This window comes from Acanthochromis polyacanthus, chromosome 15 (assembly GCF_021347895.1).
Source record: "Acanthochromis polyacanthus isolate Apoly-LR-REF ecotype Palm Island chromosome 15, KAUST_Apoly_ChrSc, whole genome shotgun sequence".
NCBI lineage: Eukaryota > Metazoa > Chordata > Actinopteri > Pomacentridae > Acanthochromis > Acanthochromis polyacanthus.
The window spans coordinates 29,541,216-29,565,633 of NC_067127.1; the positions used below are offsets into that span (position 1 = coordinate 29,541,216).

Below are 24,418 nucleotides of genomic sequence, written 5' to 3' on the forward strand. Positions count from 1 at the left end.
CTACAAAGAGATAAAAGTGATCTAAAAGAGAAGCTAAATGTCTCAACAAGACGCTAAACAAGTACAAAGAGATGCAAAGCGACAACAGACGTCCAAACCTAAACAACAGCAACAACTATTGCAAACTAAACTTCACTTCACACGACAGCCAGCAGCGTCGATGCACTGAACGCCTCGCTGGCCGATCAGAGCCTCTCTCTGGCTGCGAGCCGAGCCACTAACGGTGCTCACAACAACAACAACAATGCTAGCTGCCATGTTAGCGTAGCATGTTCCCCTGGTGAGATTAAAATGAGTTACGCTTCACGCTCAGCCTGAGAGCCGCCGGCGTCCCTGCTGGTCGCCTCAGCTCCCCGGGAGCCTCTCTGGACGGACTGGTTGGTTTAGTGGCTGAGGAGGACGATGATGATGATGATGATGAGGCTGCAGGGCACACTGACAGCATCTCTGCTCACTGTGTTAATGGATGCATGAAGCCCAACAGACCTTCAACCAGCAGCCACTTCTGGAAATGTATTTATATTAGGAGGAGATAAATGTGAACATACGACAAGATTAATTTGCTGTTTTCTTCTTCTCTAATTTATTTCTTTGTAGTGAAAGCTGTCATTACTTATACAACTGTGCAGAACTGAAACATAGATTAAAAACCTCAATGAGACACAAAACCACTACAAAGAGATGAAATAAAACTTCAAAGAGACATAAAATAATGACAATGAGATACAAAATGACCGCAAAAAAACACAAAATGGCTGTAATAAAACACATGTTCACTAAAGACATAAAAAGGCAACAAAGAGACAATAAATGATCAGAATGAGACACAAAATAATGACAGACACACAAAATGACCACAGAGAGACACAAAATGACCACGAGACACATAATGACAACAAAAAGGCAAAAGAAATTACAACAAAGTGGCACAAAGTGACCTCAAAGAGACACAACATGACCGCAAAGATAAAAGTAATGTCTTCAGAGACAAAAGCCAACTACACAGTGATATGACCATAGAGACACAAAGAGATGCAGCAAAAACCACAAAAAGACACAAAAAGACCACAAAGAGACACAATGACCACAACAAGACACAAAATCACCACAAAGAGGAAGAATATTACAACAAAAAGACACATAAAGACCACAAAGAGACACAATGACCACAACAAGACACAAAATCACCACAAAGAGGTAGAATATTACAACAAAGAGACATAAAGTGACCACAAAGAGACACAAAATGACCTCAAAGACACAAAATCACCAGAAGGAGACAGGAAATAATGACAAAGACACACAAAATGGTCACAAACAGACACAACATGACAGCAAAGTAATGTCTTTATAGAGACACAAAGCAGCCATAAAGAGATGCAACAAAACAACAAAAAGACACAAAATAACCACAGAGACATAAAACTACCACAAAAAGACACAAAACAACCACAAAGTGACACAAAATGACCTCAGAGACACAAAATCACCAGAACAAGACACAATATGACCACAAAGAGGCAGAATATCACAACAGACAAAATGACCACGAGACACAAAATGATCACAACGAGACATAAAATGACAAATAAGAGGCAGAATATTACAATAAAGAGCCACAAAATTGCCAATTTTGCTGATAGAATCAAAAGATAAAACATTAAAGAGGACACTACAACTTTGTACTTGTTGGTTTGTGGCACTTGCATTAAACTATTGCGTTGTTGTTTTTGTTTCCAGCTCTGTTTTTTTTTGTGTGTGACATAAATTCAATATTTTGTGAGTTTCAGCGGCAGTGAATTAAAGAGGAGCAGCTAACTGTGTATCAGAGCATTTTTATTCATGTGTGTCACCTGTGTGTAGTTGTGTATCTGTTTCCATTGTGTTCATGTTTGTCTCTGTTACATTGAGCCTCCCATGTGATCTGTATGTCAACACAGAAACCAAGAGATATTCAACTGTCTGGAAACACAAACATCCACATTTTTTCCACTGCGTCAAGGCCAAAACTCTACAACTGGAGTCAGATTATTAAACTGAGAAGATTTCTACTTTGACCCAAAAATTTACCAGCAGGTTACAAACGTGTGTTTTTTTCTCGTTCAAATCACCTGAACTACATCATTAATCGACACAAGAAACTGTAAAAACAGCAATAATCATTGGATTGCCAATGTTGCAAATTTTCTTTCTACAAATCATGCGTGAAATGTGGTTAGATCGACCAAATATTTGCAAAAACTGTGTTATGACATCAAAATCACATTATTCTGCTGGTATTGTGAAAAAAGTCCCAAAAATAAACCATTTGTACAAGACTGAGAGTAAAATGGAACGTACTGCATCAATGAGCATACAGTACAGATGATCAAGTTTTTGGAAGATACATTCAGCATGGTGAAACATCTTTCTATAGTTGATGTATAAAGTGAGAAAGTTTGTAGAGCTTGTAATAACGTAAATATCTAAATATTTGTAGCATTTGGAGTCCCTCTTTTAACTAGTACTTTAATAGTTGTAGTGACTTGGAGAATGTTAGATATTGGAAGAAGTTTTTCTTTTGTATGATTCATTGTGTTATATCAGTGTTATACAGCACAGAAGACACTTCTAAGTTCTTTTTCTGTATCTGTCTCTAACCATGGTTCTGCTGTTTCCATAGAGGTGTAGAACTTTATACTACAGTGAGAAAATAACCCACAGTGAGGAAAAGTGTGACAGGAGCAAAAACGCTCGGAAACAATTTCATTCAGGAGGTGGTGGAGACCAAAAATAGAACTAAAAGAGAGAGAAAAATGACCTTGGATTTTTTTTAAGTGGATGCAAACATGACTTCCAAGTCTGAAGTGTTGTCCTGTTTTACAGAACAACTAAAACTAAACCTCAACAACCCTTCTTTCGAGAGAGCGGTGAAGAAAAAGCAGCTGTTCAAAAAGCTCATATTAAGTTGGGTGTGAGAGTTCACAAAAAGGTAGTGTTGGAGACTCTGAAGTCCACTAAGCACTGCACATAACTGCAAACACACCATCCCCACTGAGTAAGCATGGAGGTGGCAGCATCATGATGTGAAGCATGGAGGTGGCAGCATCATGATGTGGAGCGTGGTGGTGGCAGCATCATGATGTGAAGCATGGTGGCGGCAGCATCATGATGTGAAGCATGGAGGTGGCAGCATCATGATGTGAAGCATGGAGGTGGCAGAATCATGATGTGAAGCATGGTGGTGGCAGCATTATTATGTAAAGTATGGTGGTGGTGGCAGCGTCATAATGTGGGGATGTTTCTCAGCAGCAGGTCCGTGAAGGCTTGTAAAGACAGAAGGTAAAATGAATGCACCAACCTATGGGGAAATCCTGGAGGACAACCTGATGCAGTTGGCAAGAGAACTTACACTTCAAAGATTTGTTTTCCTACTAGACAGTGACCACAAACAAACAGCCAAACCTCAGAAATGGTTTGAAAACAGTAAGGTGAATGTTTAGGAGCCCAGACTTCTCCAACTCAGAATTTGTGACCGTACTTGGAAAAAGACTGTTCACTCACGATTTTGGTTCAACCTGACAGAGCTTGAGGAATTTTGCAAAGAAGAAATGGCAACAACTGCAGCATCCAGATGTGCTGATTGAGACAACCACAGGATCAATACCGCTGAAACTGCATCAAAATGTGTATCTATCACTTACTTTACATTTTATATTGTCAATTAACTGAGATTACTTCGCAGAAATCTGTCGTCACTTGGACATGAAAGAATCTTTTTTTTTTTTTTTAAATTCTTGTCAGAAAGTCAAATTAAGTTGACCATCATTCAATGATGAAAAGCAATAAAAGTAGGGAATTTCCAAGGGGATTGAATCCTTTTCATAGACACTGTATTACTGTCCTCTTGTTTCTTTCTATTTTATGAAGACAAGGCAGTCAGCATCAGATTAACCGCTCTGGAAGTCATTGTTTGTTTACTTTCCTGCTTCATTAAGTCGATGTCTGGTTCCTTCTTTCTAAAAACATAACATTATGATATATTTAAGTCTTTCAGCTAAATCACAACAAGAATCTAACTCTATATTCGCTCGATCTGATATAGTGAGCATCTAATCAGACAAAAAAAAATAGCCCATAAACCTTAAAAACTGATGTAAAATATGACTTTGAACAATACCAGGCCTCCCTCCCTCTCTTTCTGCTGCTCTGGTTGACCGGTTAGTTTTACCCAGTCAAGCAGAAATACCATCAAAACTGCACAGCAAACATAATGATGTCCTTTGGTTTGGTTTAGTGCTTCCTCGTCGGTCAGGTTGTGCCTGCAGGCAACCGGCAGGAAGTGGGACAGGAGAGCAAAGAAAGGAGAAGCAGAGGACAAGGAGAAAGAGGAAGACGAGCTGAAAAAAATGCACCAAAGCAGTCTCAGATTTGAACAGAAAGCGACAATTAGTTGTTTTATAGTTTTTGTGTTTCATATTTTAACTACAGAGTGCAGCTGTAGAGTGGTCTGACTACACCTCAGTATCAGGGGAATAAAATACTCTGGCTTGTTCGTGTTACTTTTAATCAATCACAGTCATTCTGGGTGGAGCTAAGCCCAGGATGCAGTGATGGTGGCCCTTGACTGATTTATTGCAAAAATCAAGCAGATCTGTCTTACTACATGGACCAAAACTCAGTCAGATCTTGAAATTTTCAGCATCTCAGTTGCAGCTCGGAGGTTGTCATTGTTGCCCATAGCGAAGCGGATTTTCAGAATGGTAATAGTGAAAACATGGTGGGGGCTGCATCCTGATGTAAAGCATGGTGGTGGCAGTAATGTAAAGCATGGTGGTGGTAGCATCATGACGTAAAGCATGGTGGTGGTAGCATCATGCTGTGAAGCACGGTGGTGGTGGCATCATTATGTGAAGCATGGTGGGGGCTGTATCCTGATGTGAAGCATGGTAGTGACAGCATGGGAGGAGGATAATTTTGTGCTGTGAAAATGGCAGATTGATATCCATTAACCCTGTGATGTGCAGTGTTAGTCAGGAGATACCCATTTCCATTGGATCCGGGTCACTTTCGACCCATGTTGTGCATCAAAGAGTTAAAACCCTAATGGAGACCAAGAAGTCGCAGGGTATTTTATTTGTCTGACTGCCAAAAATAATGGCTTAATCCTAGAAGACTGCTGACGTACAGTTGTTCTCCTTACAAAAGTAACACCGAAGACTATCTAACCAATGAGACTTTGGTTGAAATGAAAACATATCAACTAACCAGTCAACCTGGATGTTACAGCACTGGGAAACTTTGAATGTTTTTTTTTTTACAAAGCTACTGAAAAAAGCTTCAGTTAGTGAAAAACATTGGTTCATACTCCAGCTCGGTGTGATAACAACAGAGACTCAAAAATGAGACAATTGCACAACTTTACAGCTTGATTTCATTGGATATTTCACATGCTATCACAGTTTACGGAACTGATAACTGGACTGAGCTCATATACAAAGAAATAAACCGTATAATACTGTCCAGAAAGCAATTAATCAAACTGTCTGTAAATTCAGCAAATCCTTTACTTGGATTGTTCAGTGGGAATCATTTGGATTTTGTGGGTTTCTGTCTATAGTATGATATTATCTGGTCTTACTGATTGTATGAAATGCCCTGAGATGACTTATATTGTAAACTGGTGCCATTTACATCAATAAAACTGAATTTCATTCATTTTTGTGGCTTTTTAAGGTCAAATGGTCTGCCATGTTGGTTGGATGAGAATTTGGTTTAATGACAGCAAATCCACCAACCAGTCCACTAGTCATTTGTGATATAAGGTGCAAATAACATTTGAATCCAGTAGACAGAGACATTGTTTTACTTTCTAGCAGGAAAAACAACAGCATAACAGCAAGCATTACTTGTAGAGATCCGGATACTGTCAACAAGCAACAGGTTTTGTGAACAAATTGAGCAACTACACAAATATTCTTTTTGAATAAAGGCTAAAATAACAAAACTGTATTTTATAAGTGGAGGAGCCTGACCATATCCAGATTATAAAAAGGAGAACATATTTTAATATTATGCAGCATTTTATTCTAATCATTCAGGCTCAGTTCAGTCAAGAGTAAATTCTTGCTGCAATAATTCACATAAAATCCATATTTGTGGACTTGAATAAACAAGAAAACCAGCTGGGGGATCAGAACTCGTGGAAACGAAGATAAAAAGCCTGAAACTGAAGTGAAATGTGAGCTGAGAGCAGCTTCCAGCTCCTCTCAATAATCGCTGCCATTCAGCAGCAGAATGAATAAAGGCCGGTCGCCCTGCAGGAGGTCTCGGCCATAAAAGAGCTGAAAGAAAAAAGACGCTCCCACTCTCGGCCTCTTCACAAATACTCCACATGGACTTAATGCAGCAACATGGAGCCGCCAATTACTGAGCGATCCATCAGAGCGAAGCCACGATTCAAAGCTTTCAGCACCAGGAACTGAAAGAAACACTCGGCTGTAAAGATCGGCAACTTTATCGCTTCAGATTCCAGAAATATCAGGTAGTTTCACACCTCTGGCAGCTTCATTCACTCTGTTCAGAAAGAATCTGATGCCATAAAGAGCAAAGAGCTTCACTATGGAAACGAGCTGCATTCACAACATAGAAACTATCTCAAGGTTTTTACGATTTCTACAGTTTCACAGTGAATAATGAAAAAGATTCAAGGTGTTCTTTGTGCAAGTGTTGACGAGCTTCCAGAGAATGTCCATCCATTCTCGATACACCGTTTTATCCTCACTAGGGTCGCGGGGGGTGCTGGAACCTATCCCAGCTGATTCAGGCGAAGGCAGGGGACACCCTGGACAGGTCACCAGTCTGTCACAGGGCAACATATACAGACAAACAGTCACACTCACATTCACACCTACGGACAATTTAGAATGATCAATTAACCTCAGCATATTTGTGGACTGTGGGAGGAAGCCGGAGTGCCCGGAGAAAACCCACGCATGCACAGGGAGAACATGCAAACTCCATGCAGAAAGATCCCAGGCCCAGGACGGGATTTGAACCGGGAATCTTCTTGCTACAAGGCGAAAGTGCTGACCACTATGCCACTGTGCAGCCCTCCAGAGAAAGTAGGATAATTTGCATAATTAAAAGGCTTGTTGGTGAATATTTATGTAATTAATGTTATTTCAAGTGAGTGTATTATGGTAACAGAAGCATATTTAATTTTGGATTCAGTTTGTTTGCCATTTCAAAAACAACTAAAAATAATAATACTAACATTTAATTCATATTTCTGACATTTGTATCAATTTTTGAACATTTTATCAACATTTTTCTGACACTGTAGTAGCATTTTCTGACAGTTTTCCTAGATTTGAATCATGTTTTCTGAAGTTTTCTTGATTTTTTGACATTTAATAAATATCAGCTTTTTTCTGAACTTAATTTTTTAATAATATATATTTAATATTTGACAATGATTTTCAACATTTTATTATCTTTACTGACACTTTGTTAAGATAGTTTGACATTTTATCAACATTTTTCTGACAAAATTTTTTCAGACATCAACTTTTTTCTGAACTTAACTTTGTGAATAGTATATATTTAGGACATTTAATTAATATTTTCAGACTTTTCATTAAATATTTCTTTGGAAATAGTGTGAATGATTATATATGTATGTATGTATGTATGTATGTATATATATATATATATATATATATATATATAAAATTCTAATACATCATATATGTATATATATATATATATATATATACACACACATACATACATACATATATATACCTTTCTTATTAAAATATTTTGTAAATTAATACATTCTATTTTGATTTTTAAACATTTTTAAATTCATTTAAGTCATTTATTTGCTTTAAGACTTTCTATTATATTTGGGATATACTTTTTTTAAAAATGTATTCACATTTTTGTAACTTTTTCATACACTTTATTTAATTTTTTGATCATTTCGAAAATTGTGCAACATTTTTAAAACATATTCAAGAAATAATTTTTTCATACATTTTATCAGTTTTTTTTCAAAAATTTCATACTAAATTTGGGACATTTAAAAAACATCTTGACATTTTCATAATATATTTATATATTTCATCAATATCTTCCTAATAAGCTCACTAAAAATTTGAGCGAGATTTTTTTTAACAATATGTTTTACATTTGTTCTGATTTATATGACCATGTTTACATTTACAACATGTTGGTCCGGTTCAGTTTTAACACTTTGGCAGATTCAGAAAACGCTCAAAAATCAGCAAATGAATGAACTTTGGAGGAAAAGGTCAAACATTTCAGCAAATCGATATCAGAGATGATTCAGAACAGCAACAAGACATCATATCTGCCAAAGGAGATAATATAAACATCTGCTGCCGAAGGTGTAGCTGCTCTATCCACAGAAGATTATTAGATCTGATGATATTTCTGTCCAGTACAAGTCTGAAAAATCTGGTTTTCCTTCATCTTGCAGCTGTTATAATGTTTCGCCAGTATGAACGGATTTTGTCACTTCCTGCTGCTTCCTGTTGATCTGGCAGCTGATCTGGTGGCTGATGTTGCTCTGCTGTCAGTCTGAATCACAGCGACCAGCTAAGAGACTATATGCAAATGCAATCATTGTCTCAGTCATCTGCAGATTTTCTTTCTCATTTTCCAGCAGCGAGCAACTTCTTCCCTCCGGTCAAATGTGAGCTTCAACACGATTATGAAGAGCAGCTGTTTTCTTCATTAAACAAGACCTTTGTTAACGTTTCACTTCAGCTGCTGTCACTGTTTCAGAATCAGAGGCTGACTGGTGTCTCTGGGCAAAATCACAACTCACAGCGGCAAAAATATTGAAGTTTAAATGTCACCTGTTTTCACACCGATTAACCCTCCGAGCCACAAACCTGACAGCGGGGTTTAAAGTAATGTTGTCCTTTTTTAAAAAAAAAATCTATGAAAATTGCAACCTATATCAGAGCTACAAACCATGAAAACAGAAAAAAATCATCGTATTTTGAACTTTGAAATTTTGAACAGCAGATACAAGCAGAAGACAGAAATTTAAGCAGCTGGTATTTCTGGAAAGGCCAAGTTTGATTTGGCACGCGCTACAACTCAATAAATACTTTGAGAGCATCAAAGCCGATAAAGTTTGTGAATTTGGATGTGAAGTGTTTGGTTCTAAGAATTAAAGACGATACAACAGAAAAAAAAAGAAGTACAAAAAATGGCCAGCATCTTTCTTTTCTTTTTTCTAACAAGTAGAAAATAGTCACACTCAGCTGCCCCCTGAAGGTCTTCAACAATTTTATGTTCAGAGCAAATGGCACCTTCACAAACCATAAGATCAATCTGAATATCTATCAGACACGAAAAGCACTTCCAAAACTAAAAAAAAAAAAAAAATGTAAAAAAGAAAAATCAAAACCAGTGGTCGTAATTAGGCTTTTAAAGCATGTTTCTAGTCCAGCAAAATTTCCAACATTTGTTGTTTAGAATAACTGTTGGTGGATTTGAGAGAAGCGGTTAGAGGTAACGTATATTTACTGATAGTATGGGGTTGTATTGGGAGTTTTGTGGTGTTCCAGTACTTTGGTGCATATAACAAAGCATTAACAAACCTTATATAGGGTGGGTATCTGGTTGCCTTGTGACTCTTTTTTACATTTACAACTGAAATAATAACTGTCTTACCTATTTATAGAATTTTATATTTATTGCTTGTTTTAGGTGCCTAACCAGGAAAGAAGATGAGTGTTTCCCTTTTTGTTGGCGTACAACCATAAATGAGGAAACTGTAACTGCAAAATTTTCATATTTTGTAAAGTTATTTTTGTGGATTATTATTGAGTCAAGTGAGAAATGAATGCTTGAACTTTTTCTAAATGTCTCTTTTGAAAATCCACGTAAAATAAAGTATTTGCAACAAGATTTTGTAAAAAAGGAAAAATTCTGTGTTTTTTTGGTGTAATTTTAAAGCCATCAGCGACTCAGCTGTGATCAACCGTCACTGTACAAAAACTCAAGAACTTCTTGGTTGAACTGCAGACAGTGTTTACACAGAGCAGAGAGGAGTGTAGTATGGAACCATATTAAAAGTGTAAATAGTAAATTATCTATATAGTCATTATTTTCTTTTCCAGTTTTGGTAACAGCTGTGGGCACTTGGAAAATGTTGCACATGTTTATTGCAGTTTTTTCCTTTAAAAAAAATCAAAATTTCTACTTTTTAAATTATTTATGGCATTCTAACTGTGTCATTCTGTACAGAAGATATTTCTGAATTCTCCCTCCTGCTTCACGGTTGTTCTGTAGAGGTGCAGGGCTTTATGTTGTAGTGAAAAACGAACCTACAGTGAATAAAATGTGACAGAACCAAATAAAAACCCAGAAACTGTTTGGAAGTGAGAGGGTTTAAGATGCTAAAACAGCTCCAGATTCCACTTCCTAAAGGTTTGTAAACATTTTCTCAATAACATTTTGCAAATATGTTGATTTATTTGTCAAATCGGTTTCTAAACTTAACATTAACTCTGGAATTTCACTATTTTATCTAATTTAAAAGTTGAAGCATCTAACTGATTAATGAAAACAAGCATTTTTTTGCAGCCATGACCTGAATATTTGTGGTCCAGTAATAGAGCTTGTACGCAGTGTGATAACTGGAGTATGTTTGTCTGTCCGTCTGTTATTCCGTCTGTGTGCAACATTATTCAAAAATGGAGTAATGGATTTAGATGAAATTTATAAAGAAGGTCAGAAATGACACAAGGACCAAATGATTAGATTTTGGCAGTGATGTGGCTTATCGTCTGGATCCATGGATTTGTTAAAGATTTCTGTATGATTGCAAGATAGCGGCACAGCGTCACTGTAGCTATGACAACAAGTGAACACCTCGTCCTCTGCCTGCTGACAATCACGATTGCAATCCTACTACAATTCAGTATCCGTATATAACATACACATGCATAAGACACATTTTGTTTGTGGATACATCTAAATTAAATGGCCACATTCTATAGTGCCATGATTTCTGATCATCAATAAATTGAAAACAAATGCCAAATTTCTAAAACAACAAAAAACATTCTGACAATGCTATATGGAAGAAAGAACAACCTTGGCGGAGTACTGCGCTCTCTAAATGCTTTTCTTGTTGTGTTCTTTTATACTTTTGCTGTTTTATTTGTTGTTTTTAAATCTATGTTTTGTGCAGCCCCTTTAGTTTTAAAAATATAAAAAACAGTTAATTTGCTATTGAAGCTTCTGTGTCGACAGCATGTTTGCTACGTGAAATGAGTTGATAATTACCTGAAAATAAAGTTTACAGCTCTCAGATATAGTAGCAGCTAAATAAACTAGAAATATGTGAAATTATAACTCTGCAATTATAGAAAACTTCCTGCAAACAACCCTTGAATTTTAACACTAGAAATACAAAAACAGAATTTTATTGATATAAAATATTTAATTAAATCATTCAAAGTTTTATAATGTGACTTTTTAAGTGTGTGTTTATATGCAGAAAAATAAATCATTTATGTTTCTACATTACATTATTGCAGATTTATTAGATGAGACGCTCTTCAGAGTGAAACAGACGAAGATAAAATCAGTTTAATGACTTTCTGGCTGAATCCATTCGGGGTATTTTTAAGCATCTCCGTCCAGAACTTGTCTCTATCCATTGTGCTGTAATGGGGTGTTGGCAGGTTTCCACGGCAACGGTTGCTGTGCCAGTGGTGATGAAGAGGCCGAAGCATCAGAACGAACTGGTGACACTGATGGTCAAACTGAGAATCTGACGTTTTACTGCTGCAGCTGCAGATTCACGGACTAAACTATTATATCCTGATTACTGTTTTCTATGAGACGAACATCAGCAGCTTGTTGTTGTTTTTCTGCTGTTAAACTGAAGATAAAACCAGCTGCAGTTCATTAATAAAACCTGCATATCCTGCAGATTAATGAGCTTCTGACTGAACTCTGTCAAAGATTGCTTGTGAGTGAAGAAGCATCACTCTGTGGTTAAAGGAAATCACAAATAATCGACGTCTGGAGCTCATTAAACACTGAGCTGTGGGGCTGCAGCTCTGATATTTGGATCAAGTAGATTAAAAATCCACTATAATGGGGGACAGTTTTTAACATTATTATTATTATCATTATTATTATTATTATTATTATTATAATTTGTCTCCTCCAGGCTGGACTATTGCAACGCACTGCTCTTCGGGATCCCACGCAACAGTCTGCAGAAGCTGCAGTATATTCAAAACAGCGCTGCTAGGGTCCTGATGAGAGTGCAGAAGCGACAACATATCACACCCATCCTCCGTTCACTCTACTAGCTCCCCATATCCTCCAGAATCCAGTACAAGATCGCCCTCCTCACCTATCAGTGCATTCATGGCAACGCTCCTGTTTATCTAAAAGAACTCCTCTGTCATCAGTCATCAAAAAAAATTCTCCATACCAATAACAGCCACCTTCTCCGGCTGCCCAGAACCAAACTCAGGACCATGGGAGACAGAGCCTTCACCGCAGCCACCCCTCAAATCTGTGCACCTTAGAGCTCCACAGACAGTGGATGCTTTTAAAAAAGGCCTAAACACCTTTCTTTTTAACAAAGCTTTTAATTGAACGTCCCCCTGAATGTTTTATGTTATATTGCTATTTATCTGATGGCTCTGTTTTATTCATGACTGTCATCATAAATGTAGCATTACAAATAAAATGTATTATTATTATTATTATTTGTTGGACAAATTCCTGATATACTGGTAACAGTGTTTACATTTTTTCTTCAAACTTTTAATTTATAAAATGTTTAGAAATTTTATTAATATTCAAATATGATTATCAATATTTCCTGACAATTATAAACATGTAAAATATTCTTATTGTTTTAAGACAGATCTTAATACAATATCAGATATTTTATTAATATTTTCAGATACATTTCAATCTATTTTTTAATTTTGTTTTTCTGATGTTTTTTTAAAAAATTCATTTTAAGAATATTTTATTTTAATTTGTACAAAATTATATTTTTTTATTTAAAAAATTGAATATTTTTTAAATTGAAAAAAATATTTCTTGATTCTATCTGTCTATCTATCTATCTATCTATCTATATGATATTTTTCCAACATTTTTTCACTCAATTGTCTGACATTTCATTATTTTTCTGACTTTTTTTTCTAACTATAATTTCCCATATCTTTAAGGAATTCATTTTAAAAAATGTTTGTAATTTTTTTTCATACTGCTTTCAAAATTTTATTCACATTAATGTTTATTTTTTCAGATTATTCTTGCTGCTCATTTAATAGACTTTAATTAATGGTCCTGCTGGTTAATTTAACTAAACTGAATCTGTGACTTGTACTTATTTATAATTTCAGTAAGTGGAAAATGATGAAAGCTGAACTCAATGAGCCATCAGACCACCCTGAGCTAAATGAGATCCGATAAAAGGATCTGAAGGACTCGGATCTGATCCTATCCCTAACCCTTTTTTTTTTTTTTTTTTTTTTTTTAGTTTTTGAGCTGCAGCTGAAAACCTGCAGTCGGCTGAGAGAGAATCTGGCACAAACACAAACCTAACACTTCTATCAGAGAGTGTGTCCGGCTGGCAGCACCCAGCTTTTCAATTAGTGTCACACGCGCACGCGCACGCGCACGCGCACGCGCGCACGCGCACACACACACACACACACACACACACACACACACACACACACACACACACACACACACACCACCGTAGGCTGCAGCTGACTGTCCTGCTGTATAAACTGTCCAAACACGCCTGCTGCTGCGATGACTCAGTGCTGTTGAATACACCAGGTGTGTGTGTGCGTGTGTGTGTGTGTGTGTGTGTCCACATTTCGATGAATGAGCAACCTCCTCGCTGAATCATCTCCCTCCTCCACTTGCTCTAATTTGCTCTCATCAACAGAGAAAATCCCTTCTGCTGCTTCACTCCACAGTCGAAATCATTCATTCAAACATGAGCAGAAACGCTGCAATTATTACAAAATGCCTCTAAGAATTATCTGTATACAAGTCAGTTTTAAATGCGTTCACATAGCTTCCATATTTGAACCCGTTACAGGTAATAAAATAGAGGAGATCTCAGGAAGGTGGAGAAGCAGCTACTGCTAGCAGTCTGATAGTCTATCAATACTATTTCTCATGCTGCCGTGTGTGATTGAATGAAATTTATTCAGGTGAACTAGGGTCATATGTCCCATCACAAAAGATGTAAAATGATCACAAAGGGACGTAAAACATCTCAAAACATAAGCAAAACAAATTGCCAGAAGGACACAAAATGACAAACAATTGTACACAAAGCAATCAGAGAGACTAAACAGCTAAAAATGCATGCAAAATGACCCCAAAGGGACACAAAATAACTTAAAAGACCAGCAAAAAGATCAGAAAGGGATATAAAATAGAAAACAAGACAATCAAACACAGAGAGATGCAAAATGGCGTATAAACAATGATGCAAAGTGACCACAAAGAGACATTAAATAACCTTAAAGAAATATAAAACAAACAAACAACAAGGAGCCATAAAATGGCTAAAAAAAAATACATGAACTAGAAAAGCACTCAAAGAGTGCAGACCTCCACCAAGGATAGAGAACAGGAAACCCATGCAGTAAAGAATCATGAGCTGGAATCAAACCTGCGTCTCTGACACAGTTCTGTTTATAAATCACCTTCTTAACCAGTTGAGCTATCTGGACACCTTGCTCCAATTTGTTGGACGACATACTAACCTATGATGTTTTTGTCCTATTTTGGACCACATACTAAAACATACTAAAAAATTCAAAGTGATCCAGAATCCAGGATCCTTTCTGGATTGCCACCAAAATTAAATCAGCTCTTCCTCTTACCATAATCTACAACCCCTCAAAATTTCATCTGAATCTGCCCAGGCGTTTTTGAGTTATCTTGCTAACAGACAGACAGACAGACAGACACACAAACGCCGGGTGTCACATAATCTCCTTGGCGGAGGTAAAAATGACAACAAAGAGACACAAAATGACTAAGAAAGATGAGCACAAGATCAAAAAGGGATATGAAATAGATAAAAGACAAATGGGTGAAAAATAGCTTTAAAAAAGATGAAAATTGACCACAAAAAAATACTGAATATCCTTGAAGAAATGTCAAACAAAACGAGACATAAAGTGTCTAAAAAAAAAAACAACCACACAGGGATGCAAAATGGCAAAACAACAACAACAAAACAACCAATAGGAGCACAAGACAACCAAAACGGGATGGTCAGCACCCTCACAAAAATGCAAAATATCTACAAAAAGAACAAAAAATAACCCTGAAGGGATGCAAAAAGACAAGCAAAAACAACCACACAAAGATGCGCAATGACCAAAAAGACACAAAAAACCCCCCAAAACTCTCAGAAATGCAAAATGCTCATTAAAGGACACAAAACAAGCCCTAAGAAATAAAAAAATACCACAAAACAACCTTAAAGGGATGCAAAATGGCAAAACAACCACAACACACCAAAAAGCTACAAAGAGATGCAAAACAAACACAAAGGGATGTAAAATGGCTTTTTTAAAAATGCACACTGACCACAAAGAGATGCTGAATAACCTTAAAGAAACATAAAGGTAAACAAGCCACAAGGAGACATAAAATGGCTTAAAAATACAAGCAAAGCAACCACAAAGGGATGCAAAATGTCAAAACAACAACCAAAAGGAAATGCAAGACAACCACAGCAAGATGGTCAACAACTCAAAGAAATGCACAACATCAATGAAAGCAAAATGATTGTGAAGGGATGCAAAATAGCCATTAAGACTATCAAAACAACCACAGAGATGCAAAATGACCACATACATGAAAAACGACAAGAAAAATGTGCACAATGACCAAAAGAAACACATAAATTCCAAAAAAACCCACAGAAATGCAAAACATCCACAAGACTATACAAGACAAGCACCAAGAAATTAAAAATATCACAAAACAACCACAAAAGGACACAAAATGACTTTACAAAAACAACACACCATCAAGCCAAAAAGCTACAAGGAGAGGCAAATTGACCAAAAGGAGATGCTAAATAACCTTATAGGAAAATAAAACAAAATAAAACAAACCACAAGGAGACATAACATGGCTTAATAATACAAGTAAAACGGCAACAAAGGGACACAAAATGGCTGAAAAACACACCACAATGCCAAAAAACTACAAGGAGACACAAACTGACCACAAAGAGACACCGAATAACCTTAAAGAAATATAAACCAAACCACAAGGAGACATAATATGGCTAAAAAATGCAAGCAAAACGGGGGGATGCAAATGGCAACAAAGGACACAAAACAAGCACCAAGAAATGGAAAACATGACAAAACAACAACAAAGGGATGCAAAATGGATTTTTAAAAAAGATACACATTGACCACAAAGAGATGCTGAATAAATTTAAGGAAATATAAAACAAAACAAGCCACAAGGAGTCATAAAATGGCTAAAAACTACAAACCAAACAACCACAAATGGATGCAAAATGGCACAGAAAAACAGCAACAACAATAAAACTACCAACAGGAAAATGCAAAAGAACCACAACTGTAAGGTCAACTTCAAAGAAATGAAAAATATCTATGAAAGGAAGGCAAAATATCCCTGAAGGGATACAAAATACCCATTAAGACTAGCAAAACAACAACACAGAGATGCACAATGACGAACAAGAAAAAAAAAAAAAACCTCTAAGAAATGCAAACATCCTCAAAAAAAAACACTAAACAGCCATAAACTGATGCAAAACCTTTACAAATAATGATGAAGGAGCTCAAAATGACTACAAAGATGAGCAAAATGACAATAAAAGTCAAGAATTTATTACAAGATATGAATATTTCTATGTGTTTTCCTTCAATAATCTTTCCAGGATCTAGATGTTTGTTAATGTTGGATGTTTCTCTGTCAAACAGCTGGAACACGAGGGAGAAAACGTAACCTGAAGACAAAACTGGACGTAGATGAGGCTAAAAAGGTGCAGATCTGACTGTGACCCTTCGAGGACCTTTTCACTGCAGAAACAGACTCTATTATGTAACCGTCACATAATCCCAGATTACAGCGTTTGTGTTTCTGAACTGATTTTACACTCTGAACAAATGTTTAATTAGTTCCTGGCATCAACAGGCTGGGAGGCTTTCAAGGGTTTCAAGAGTTCTGAGGACACGAAGCCCATTTATGTTCAACTCAGATTTCTGATGAAACCAGAAAAATTAGAACAATTTCAGCTTCTGCAGAGAATTTCTTCTGACAGGCTGTTTTTGTTTGATTCGATTTGAAGTGTTACTTTATCTTTGTTCTATTTATTTGTATAATATCCATGAAAATGGGCCTGTAGTGTTGCCTTTGTGGCTTGTGGGAAATATCAGAATTATATAGTCTATAAATGAAGAAACAAAGAATTCAATGTCTTTGTGTTTGTAAGTTTCTACATTGAGTCAAAACTGTTGTGAAGGATAATAAGTAATGTTACATGTTGTTTAAGAGGCTCTTTTACTAACACAGAATTAGCAGTTTTTCCTTTCCTGAATCCTTCACAAAAACCAAAGAGATCCAGTAGAAGAGGATTTTGTGGCCATTTTGCATCCCTTTTGTGACTGTTTGTGAGACTTTGCCTTTTGTATTCCTTTGTAATAGGGTGAGGTATTTTACTTGTATTTTTAGCCATTTGGCATCAATTTGTGATTGCTTGTAAGTGTTTTCTGTCATTTTGTATTCCTTTGTTCTGCAGATTATTTTTTTAGCTATTTGTTTTGCTTACTGTCCTTTTTTTAAAATCAGATTGTGGTTGTTCTCAGAGCCTTCAGTTGTTTTGCATCCTTTCACAGTCATTTGCTCGCCCTCTTAGCCACTCTGCATCCCTTGGGGAGTTTACATTGCACTTGTTTATGACTGTTTTTTGACTCTTTTTAGTCATATTGCATGCATTTGTTGCCATTTTGTTTGTCTTTTGATCAATTTTGCATCTCTTTGTCATGGTTTTGCAAACACTTTTAGTAATTTTGCAACCTTTAATTGTGAATTTGCCTGTCTTTTAAGCGTTTTTGTATCCCATGTCATTGTTTTCCTTGTTCTTTTAATTTTGTATTCACTTGTGAATGTTTTGTAGTCATTTTGAAACACGTATTTTTATTCTTTTATACATCTTTAGATCTTTTGTACTGCTAAAGATAATATTTTTTGCTTTTTTTTGCCGTTTTTCAAGGTTCAAGGTTCAAGGTTCAAGGTTTTCATCCCTATGTGGTCTTTTTTGTCATTTTGCATCCCTTCTGTGATTGTTTTGTGAGTAATTCCGTTGTTTTGCATCCTATTGTAGTCATCTTGCTTGTCTTTTTTAGTCATTTTTCATCCTTTAAAAAATATGATTTTTTAATCGTTTTGCATTATTTTACAGTAATTGTACTTGTCTTTTTAGCCATTTGGCATCAATTTGTGATTGCTTTGCAAATCTTTTTAGGAATTTTGCATCCATTTGTACTTACTTTGGCTGTTTTTGTGGGAATTTTGAACTGTTTTGTTACTCTTTAGTTGTTTTGCATTGTTTTACAGTTATTTTAATCTTTTGCAGTCATTTTGCATCCATTTGTAATCAATTTCCTTGTTTTGGAGGTGTTCAGTACCCATTTGTGATTGTTCTGTGAGTTTACCTTAGCTGTTTATTTTGCTTTATAGTTGCTTTGCTTGTCTTTTTGTCCATTTTGCATCCCTTTGGGATCATTTTGTGAATCTTTTTTTTTGTGTGTGGCTTTTTTGCACCTCATTATGGTCATTTTACTTTTATTTTTATACATTGTGTGTCCCTTTGGCACCTATCAAACCAAAATCAGTCAGTGCAGTTTCTAATAATTTCTGTTTCTGTTGCTTTGTGCTTTAAGAGTAGCAGCTTCCTGTTTTATTCTATGCCATTTAAATTCTCTTTCAATGTGTTTTTTATGTTGCCCTGTGCTTCTTCTCTTTATGTCACATTTAGTTTTGTAGGAAGCACCTGCTGACGTGACTTTCTTCGACACAGAGGTGATTTTTTGCTCGACCACCGGAGGTTTGTTGTCAGTTTATGTGATTAAATGTGACGTATTTGCACTCAGCAGACTCACTAATGTAACTGTTGTACATGTTGTATGAAGCTCACAGAGCAGAACGTCAGACCCAGAAATAAGAACAAGTCCTGAGCTCTGCCGTCTCCATAATGGATGAAGGATTAAAGTTTATATATCTGTATTCCTCGTCACTTTGTTTACACATCAGTCCAACAACAACGATATGTCTTCTGGCTCGCCCTGCTTCTGTTTTACCTTCTGTTCCATAAAGTGGGAGGATGAGACGAAACAAAAATCTCAAATGAAATAGAGACAAAATGAGTCAGAGGCGTGGGTTAACTCAGGACGAATGTGAACTTAATTATGCAGAACTTCAATCCTTAATAGAATTTAAACAGGTGAGTTATTTTAAAAAAACATGAGAAAATTAGCTGCAGACGCTCAAACAAGTTATTTTGTTGGAAGCTGGAAGCTGCAGTTTCAGGACCACATTTCTAGGACCCTGTTTTTAACAATCACGCACTCAAGTAAATAATTAAAGAAGCAGCACATTTTGATGCAAAGACCCACATTTCTCGACAAGCTGGACAACTATTACAGCTCGAGTAAAGAATATGACTGAAGTTTTATTTGTTTAACGTTATAAAAGCAGTTCTGAAGTCTTCAGTTGAACGTCTAGTCTTTAAAGTGTTTTTATGTGCATCCCTCCTTTGCATCTTTTTAGCCTTTTGTAAATTTTTGTTGTTTTGTATCCATTTATAGCCATTGCGCTTGTCTTTTTAGCCATTTTGCATACTTGGTGATTGTTTTGCAAGTCTTTTCAGTTGTTTTGCATCCATTTGTTGACATTTTACTTGTCTTTTAAGCAATTTTTCATACATTTGTTGTCATTTTGCATTCTTTTAGTGGTTTTGTTTGTCTTTTTATCCCTTTGCACCCTCTTATGATTGTTTAGTGACTCTTAAGTTGTTGTTGCAACCTCACTCGCTATTTTACTCGTCTTTTTGGTAGTTTTTGCATCCCTTTGTCGTCATTTTCCCTGTGCTTTTAGACATTTTTCCCCGTTGTATTTGTTTTGTGACGCATTAGTTATTTTATGTCATTTTGCCTCCATATACAATTGTTTTGTTTCTCTATTTTAGCAATTAGCATCCCTTTGTGATTGTTTTGTGACTCTTCAGTTATTTTGCATCTTTATTCTTTTTTTTCATTTTTGCATCATTTTGCTTGTCTATTTTTTTTTAGCTATTTTGCATCTCTTTAGTTGTTTTGCATCTTCCATTGTTATTTGCTTGTCATTTTTAGCCATTTTGCGTCTGTTGGTTTTCGATTTCTGAGTCACCGTGTTTTTCTTTCTTTCTTTTGCCATTTTCCATCATTTTGTGATTTCTTAGCCAAAAAGCTCTGATGTCTTCAATTGGATGCTGAGTCTTGTTAGATTTTTGTGTTGTTTTGTAGTTGTTTTAGCTTCCTGTTTTAGTCATGTTGCTTGTCTTTGTCTCCATTTTTCATAACTTTGTGGTTGTTTCAGAAATATTCATTGTCATTTTGCAATTTTTTTGCAGTCAGTATTTTTTAGTCATTTGTATTCCTTTTACAAGTCTTTAGTTGTGCATCTTTCATTGTTTTATTGTCTTTTTGGTTGTATTTCCATTCATTTGTAGTCATTTTGCTTGTCTTTTCAGCCATTTTGCATTTTTGGAGTCATTTTTTAGGCATTTTCTCCATTTTTCATACCTTTGTGATTGTTTGCAAATTTATGTAAAGTCATGATAAAGTCATCGTAGTTTGACAACAAGTGAGTTACAAACAGTTTTTACCTAATAATAGTTGCTGCAAAACAAACTATTAGTCCGTTTGTTTACTTATTTAATGAAACCATTGCAGTTTTGGCAGCTCAGCTGAGTGCTGATGATAATTAATTATTGTCAGTACATTAATTAAAGTCCAGAAGATGGTAAAAGCATTTTTATCTAATTAGTGTGTCACAGCTATAGTAAATAGGCATAAAAAATAGTGTGAATGCTAGTATTCAGTGTTTTACTATCTTAATAGACTCTGATTTGTCTTTGTAGATGGTTTTTGCTGATTGTTGTGTTCATGTATTATTTGTATCATATAAATATATAAACATGTACATGTTTATATGATGTAAATGGCATTTATGATGTTTCTATTTGCAACAAGTCTCTTATTTGTCTTCACAGAATTGGACTGCAATCACCAAAAAAAAATAAAAAAAAAAAATCAAAACTTTATCTGGCAATTATGACATATCTCATAATTACACCCATATCTAACAGGTCACTTATGAGATCCTTTAACAGACTCATGGGAACGGACAGCAGTGACTTTTTCTTTAATGAAGCGGTGAAAATTGATTTGGGAGGCTTGCTATAATCTGAGCTACTTTGGGGGGGACATACTACACAAGAAAAGTCTGTTTTTGTGCCATGAATTGTGAAAAATACACTGATTTTTTTCATTCAGTGTGGCTCTCTCTATTATACGACATCATTGATTCTGGTGTTCAGCCAGAAAACATATAAATATCAAGAATACATGTCAAAAAGGAACTTCACACTTCTTTTTCTGAAATTTTAAATTACATCGCCTATCCAGATCATGTAGCAAATACTTCTGTACCATTTGTGAGGTTTCCACCTACACTCGGCCACTTTTTCTGTCATAAATCAGTCAATTTTTGACACACAAACACAAAACACAGATTTTTAGATTCAGTGTGACTCACATTTTCACAGGACATCATTATTTCTGGTGTCCAGCCAGAAGAAATACCTAAACCCTCTTATATCAGGAGAAAAAGAGGCTGCAGAACCAGCTGAGAATTCTCAAGTTTTTGAATTTTTTTCTTTATCAAAATATTTCAGAGAACGTCGTCCGAACATTCACTGATATATAAGAAAGAGGATCTTTTAAAAGGTCATTTGGAGCATTTGATTTTAATAAATGTAAAAATATGTAGTTGGAGCCAGTACTAATTATCCGCATTTTGTAATAGAAACAAATACTTTTTATAGTATTTTAGAATTTTTACCCAATGAAAAGTCAGTTTTGTGTCATAAATCAGTCAATCGTTGATACACAGCCATATAACACAAGTTTTTACATTCAGTATGACTCCCATTTTCACAGGACATCATTATTTCTGGTGTCCAGCGACAATAAACCCTTAAATCCTCTTACATCAGGAGAAAAAGATGCTGCAGAACCTGTTGGAGAATTCTCAGGTTTTTAAGATTTCTTCAATATCAAATTAGTTCAGACGGAGCTGACAAAATATCCACTAACATAGAAGGAATATTAAGGGGGAATTTGGAGCACTTAATGTTTCAAAATGTAAAAATATATAGACTATCTGTTGCCAATGCAAATTTTTCGTATCTTGTATTAGGCTAAGCAAATAGTTTTGGTATCATTTGTGGTGTTTTAACCTATGAAAAGTCAGTTTTTATGTCATAAATCGGTTAGTTTTGGAGACACAGACATGAAACACAGATTTTCAGATTCAATGTGACTCACATTTTTTACAGGACATCACGATTTCTGGTGTCCAGGGAGAACAAATGTCTATAAGTGCTCTTAAAAATAAGAGGAAAAGACACTGCAGAATTTCTCTGAGAATTTTTAGATTTTTAAGCTTTCTTTAATATTAACGTATTTCGGTTACAGCTGTGAGAACATCCATTATACGAAAGATGAACTTTTAATTGTTAATTCGGCGTACTTCATTTTCAGAAATGTGAAAATATATAAGCTAGTTTTAGCCAATACTTATTATCCAGATACTGTAAGAGACGAAGCATTTCTGTGGTTTTGCTCTTTAAAAAGTCAGTTTTTGTGTCAAAAATTTGTCAGATTTTACCACTGAAACATGAAACGCAGATTTTTAGATTCAGCGTGACTCACATTTTCACAGAATATTCTTGTTTCTGGTGTCTATCCAGAAAAAATGTTCGTTTCTAAAAAGAACACAAACAAAAAAACACAAGACGCTGCAGAACTTGACTGAAAATTGTCACGTTTTTAGTTTTTGCCACTATCTAAGTATTTCAGAGAAATTTGTCAGAATTTCCACTCATGCATGACAAATATTAACTTTTGAAAGTTAATTCGGCTGGGTTCATTTTCAGAGATGTGACATCGTAGCCACTCAGATCCTCCAGGTGCTGCAGGTGTCTTACCTGATGATGTCGTCGTTGTGTCCCAGGTAGAACCTCTGGCTGTGCTCTCTGGTGTTGTAAACGACTCCGACTCCGGCCACGAGTAAACCACCTCCTTCCCAGCCGTGTAGTACAAGTTATTCCGGCACTTGGTGGCCCCGGTACCCGTAGACCCAGTCCAGTCTGAGCCGGCAGCCCGGGCGCTTCGGTCCGACATGGTCACTCATCTGCCGGGATCGGTGCCTCCCTGCTCCTCCTCCTCCTCCTCCTCAGCCAGTCGGTTCCTCCTGCAGCTCCTGGTTCTGGTTCAGACTCCTCCAGAACAGAACAGAGTCGGATTTTAAATAAGATGATTTTGCAGATTTACCTGCTTAAATTCTTGTTCATCGTCTTGTTTCGAGTTTATTTCACAGCCTGACGTTTATATTTTGAACTTTATGCATGAGATTTTCTTCGAGCTTTCACCATTATTTTCACTTTTCGGTTAATTTTTCTCACACTAAAGTAAAAAATGAACACGTGATAAATAGACGTGTGTCCGTTAAACGTGCAGAAAGATGGATTATGATCATTTCAGCTTCTTGAAAGTGTCTAAGTTTGATGGAAAGTTGGATTTTTATGATCCATCTGAAGCTCCGTGCGTCTTTAATTCATGTAAAGTCATTTTCATTCCAGCAAATTGTGTAATTCGGCTCCCAAAGTGTCGGTGAAGGTGAGATTGTCTGAAAATCTGCCTTTTAATTGCAGTTCTTGTGGGTATTTTAGGATTATTTCAGCACCTCAGGCCAGTTTCGCTCACTTAATGGAGCTGTTTTATGCTCTCCAACGCGCGTTTTATCGCGCTTTTATCAGATTTATTGTGTCTTTAGCGTGTTTGTCCAAGTAAAGGAGCTTCTGTGACTCCTACTCTTACTTTTTTTTACTACCACCTTCAGGTGGTTTTATTTCTCTTCTCCAGGCGGAAATTAAGCCAGAACTGGAGAAAACATCTCAGTGCGTCTGGAAAGTTCCCAAAGGTCCGTCACTGCAGAAACAACAAAAAATAATATATAAAAAAAAACAGCAACCCAATCTGATGAATCTGATGGAGGATCTTGC

General features: G+C 36.0%; 1 pseudogene; it reads right to left on the reverse strand.

Moving 5' to 3' along the window:
* The window catches only part of LOC110965432 (echinoderm microtubule-associated protein-like 6), a 155,876-nt pseudogene extending 131,733 nt beyond the window's left edge, over positions 1 to 24,143 (reverse strand).
* Positions 24,144 to 24,418: the final 275 nt, after the last annotated feature.